Source organism: Akebia trifoliata, chromosome 1, assembly GCF_017979445.1.
Source record: "Akebia trifoliata isolate Shusen 1 chromosome 1, ASM1797944v1, whole genome shotgun sequence".
NCBI classification, from domain to species: Eukaryota; Viridiplantae; Streptophyta; class Magnoliopsida; order Ranunculales; family Lardizabalaceae; genus Akebia; species Akebia trifoliata.
In genome coordinates this window covers 27274544-27279202 of record NC_141375.1, presented here as the reverse complement: position 1 = coordinate 27279202, position 4659 = coordinate 27274544, and the positions used below count along the sequence as shown (strand labels likewise).

Genomic DNA, 4659 nt, shown 5'->3' with positions numbered 1-4659 from the left:
CATGCAGGTGTGCATTGAGTTTAGTCTCACATCAGATACTCCTTGCCATGTCCCTCTCCTTATAAGTTCCTGGGCCGCTCCAGTCATTGCCAATTGGTTTTGAGTTGAACCCCAAATTTATCACTAAGACATGTGGGCATCTAAGAACCTATAGACATGTGGACATCTAAGAATCTATTTTGTCGATCTTCTACAATAGTGCGAGTTTAGTAGATCATTGTTCGTCATGCACTGAAGCTTCATCATATCTTGAAGCTGTTAGAAAACATTAGAGTGGCATTGTAATTTACCCATCTTTCTCCACTGTTCTGCTAAATTTCTCTAATAGATAAACCCTTAGTATTTTGATCAATTATATCTCTTCAAATTTTACAAGATACAGTAGACAATTCAACATGGTTGGTGAAAAAACTTCAACCCATTCAAAGAAACCAGATAAACAGCTAGAAATTCAGCAAGAACATGAAGGGCAACCCTGAAGAAAGATTCAGAGTCCAAAATGATCTTCCCAACTGCTTTGGATCAGCCAAAACCTGCCCAAACCATCTTTTGCGACTGCAATGTACAAAAACTAAGATAATGTGAGTAGGAATCATGAGTTCGAGCTCGAATTAAACGTGTAGGCACTTAATTGGTTTTCAACGATAAAGTTTCCTTCTTTTTTGGGTTTGGGTTTACCTAAATTTGGACCCTTTTCATGAATGTATGTATTTTGATGTCATACTTCATTTTCAAAAGTCAAGTTTGTGTTTGAATTCAAGTTAGAGGTGAAGTTGGCATAAGGGTTATGTTGATGAGAAGGCCACGCGACGTGCTCTGCAGGGCATGGCAATGGAGCCGGGTGTGCAATGAAGGTAGGGATATCGTCTCCTGGCATCAATATCGATGCCACTTTTGCATACACCGACGTCTGCAAAATCATAAAACATATATACAACCAAATGTTAGCAATCAGTCTTGCACACAAATTGACACACATCACATGAAGCACACCAGAAGAAAATATTTACTAGAGTCGCGCTGGTGTGACATTGGGATTTACTGCGATTCTCACATTTCTGACATGGAGGTGTGCACATAACCGTAGATGCTTTTTCCTCATACAATGTTACCCCAGCATTAGTGTATTTACTAATCCCCGGCGAGGATCGGTTCGGTTTAATTCGGAAAGTTTTTTGTTAAAAAATGGGGAAAATTCTGGTACTATACAGATGATATTTATGAGTTCATTCCCAAAGGCCCACCAGCTCCAAACTCTCTAAAACCTATATATTTTTTGTGTGATTTCAATAAGATAATAATGTTTTAGAAATGCTTGCTTTATTTATTCTACTTCAAGAATTTAAGAAGAGAACCTTGACAACAACTGGCATAAAGATTTGACTTTCTCTTGCTTGATACAGTATTTAGGATATAAGCTGGTGGGAACTGAGATAACAATCATATTTTATAAGCACACATGCATTTTAAAGTCTAGACTTTCCAAAACAGTCCCAAAACATTCAATTTTTCATTCTGATTTAGGCCAAAACCAGACAGTTTAGACTGAAACATTCCGAGACACTAGAAAACTTTAAGCCATGGCCTCATCAAGTGCAGCATTTAACACATCCTCCATGGTATAGTATATGAAATTATTTTCATATACGATGTGTTGGACCTGAGGTAAGGACATGTGTCAATAGCTGTTTGACATACAAAAACCAACAGTTCGTACCCATGAAAAGAAGTATTCCTTCCTAGGTACCTTTCAAAAAAATATATATTCCTTCCTAGAACACCAACTTTTTCCTATTTGGATAAGAAACTACATGAGAATATTGACAATAGTTCACATTCTAGACCCCAAAAATATGCCAAAAAAAGAAAAAAATGCAACTAAAGCAGGCATTTTTGAAAAAAAGAAAAAAGAAAAAAGAAAAAAGAAAATAACATACATTACATAACATCTGGAATCAAGAAAACAATTTGATTAGAGTTTTTTTCCCATAAAGAAGTGTTGAATGAGAGCCAGACAGGATCTTTGTAGTGGTGTGAGGAATCATGGCCACCATGTGCAAGATGCCTATGTACTTTAGACTTTAGAGTTTAGACTGTACCGGGTCAGTCAGGTGTCAATTGTATCCACACCCAACCCAATTAGCTATTACTAGTACTTTGGGTATAAATATATGACGCCGCCCCTTTTTTTTCTCTCCTGCCCATAGTGAAAAAAAGAAAACTTTCTAATTTGATCACCTACTAAGACTCAGAAACATGATCAGATGCAATGGAGTTGTTGAGGACAAAATTCTATAAACTTTTAAAAAAATTATTATTTTTTTCACCGTTGAATTATTATTTTTAAATTTGGTCGGATCAATCTCGAACAACAATATATTTTTTTTAATATGACTATTTTCATGAAATCAAGAAGGTTGTGTTGTTGAATTGTAAATGTGATAATCAATTTGGGCCCAACAACCCTTTTTAAGATTTGAAATCTAAAAAAATAAATATGTAAGGGCGGGCAAGAGAGAAAAGCTCTCTATTGTTGACGTCATTTGCGCCACATGTCAATCATTTGTTGGGCTGTGATCAAACACGGGCATGCACCATATCATCAGCACTCTAAAAATAAATTGGACCAATAACTCGATCAAACAGGTCGGGTCAGGTAAGGTCCATCAGGGGCGGAGCTAGTGGGGGCAATTGCCCCCACAGAACTTTGAGACACCCCTGTATTTTCAACTAATTACATACCCCATTTGTCCCTACTCCCTCACCTCTCTACTCCGATAATAATTGGAAATATCCTTTTCTTCATCTTCTAGCAAAAACCTCTGAATTTCTCCCTAAAACCATTCATGTTCAAGTTCTTCAACTATACAACTAACTATAGTTTGCCCCCACTACAAAAAAAAAAAAAAAAAATCCTGGCTCCGCCCCTGTATGCATTGTATATAAAAACTCTGTATAGTGTATGTTAAGTTCATGAACCTGGCAAAGGAATCACCAGGATCCAAAATCTCTGACCTGAACCCAAAGAATTGGGTTTGAATGTGTCATATAATCAGGTTTGGATAATTATAAAAGCCAGTGAAGATCAATTACAGAAATACCCGGCAAAATATATAGATGTTAGTTTACATGGAAGAAATTTAAACCTTTTTTACAGAGCTGCTATTGCCACACCAAATTTTGCTAAGGACACACCAATTCCTTTGTTAATCACCAAAGAATTGCACACGGTTGGTGTGGCAAAAGTATCTCCTTTTTTTTTTTTTTTTTTTTATCACAATAAATAATTTCTCTACTGAGTTCTATCTTTTTTGTTTTTTTTGGAGGGGAAACTTCTGAGTTCTATCATTTGCAGGTAAAATGTATCAGAGAATAAAAAAACAGAGAGAGAGATTACTTTGTGTGGTGGGTAATCAAGTTTGCCATCGAACCCCATCTGTGCCTCGAGATTAGGACCTCCAGAAGAAGTTTGTGTGGTTGATCTTGGTCGGATAAAGCGCTCAAAAATGGCCATAATGAGGAACATGGATATGAGAATAGCAGTGGCGATGAAACAAAAAGAAATAGCATTTACAGAGTTATCGCTAAAATGACTCCAATGTTCTTCCTCTTCTCTCTGAAACTGCAAATTAGGTGGAGCAGCTGATGGAGCTAACAAGCCCCACCCATCTTTACCCATTCTTTGCTAATAACTTAGCAGAACTTCTCTTACATCACAAATTCAACAAAACCCACGAACTCGATCATCCTATATTCCTATTGTTGTTGTGGGTTTTGTTGAACACGGTCATGGCTGCTTTGACAGGACCAATGGAGAGAGAAAGAGAGAGAGAGAGGATGTTATGACGCTTCTCAAGGCTTTTTATGCCATTAGAGTCCAAAGTCCCCTCACAGTGAGAAAAAAGCAAAACAGAGTAACTGTTAAGGAGGTTTAACTAACTTAAATAGCCAGCTACACCCTAACGAGCAAAAGTGTAATTTAAATATATCCCTATGGGTTTTGTGAATATTTTAGACACCCCTGCATGGCAGGATCGGCCATGATCCGAAATATATCCGCCCGAACCGATCCGAAAATATATATTAAAAAATAAAAGAAGGATTTTGGAATTTAAATCTTAGATCCTATGACAATTTCGAATCAGATTCAGATGTATCCCAATCCGCTTCAAAAAATATCCGATCCAAACACATTTTTATATTTTTTATTCTTAATTTCATATAAATATATATAAATAACACATTTTAGTCTTTTTTTATTTTCCTTTATATATGTAGTTGAAAAGTGGATTAATTTTTTTTTTATATGATTTTAGATTTTGTTAATTTCTTAAATATTTATAATTTGAAAATCAGACATGTGTTCGGATTGGATTGGATCAATTTTGGATTAAGAATGAAATGAAATGAATCAGATTCGATCTGCATACTCATTAATCCGATCAAACGAAGCATATGTTTAAAAAATTATGGATCGCTATTAAATTGGTAGGGATCCAGTATCGAATCGATCCGTTGCCACCTTTATTGCATGCATTTGCATTTATAAAACATAAACCGATCAATAATAACAAATGCCCCTCCTATGGTGAGTCTACTAAAAACATTACCAAAATACCCCTATCCTCAACCTCTTGTTATGAATCCTCCCGATTTTAG

The 4659-nt window shown here is 36.0% G+C and overlaps 1 long non-coding RNA gene across 1 annotated transcript; it reads right to left on the bottom strand.

The window, feature by feature from the left end:
* LOC147411356 (uncharacterized) lies at positions 1-3882 on the bottom strand. Its single transcript, XR_015180861.1, has 3 exons — positions 3398-3882; positions 679-910; positions 1-555 (listed from the first exon to the last, which is right to left on the bottom strand). It is a non-coding gene; the product is annotated as an uncharacterized LOC147411356 (long non-coding RNA).
* Positions 3883-4659: the final 777 nt, after the last annotated feature.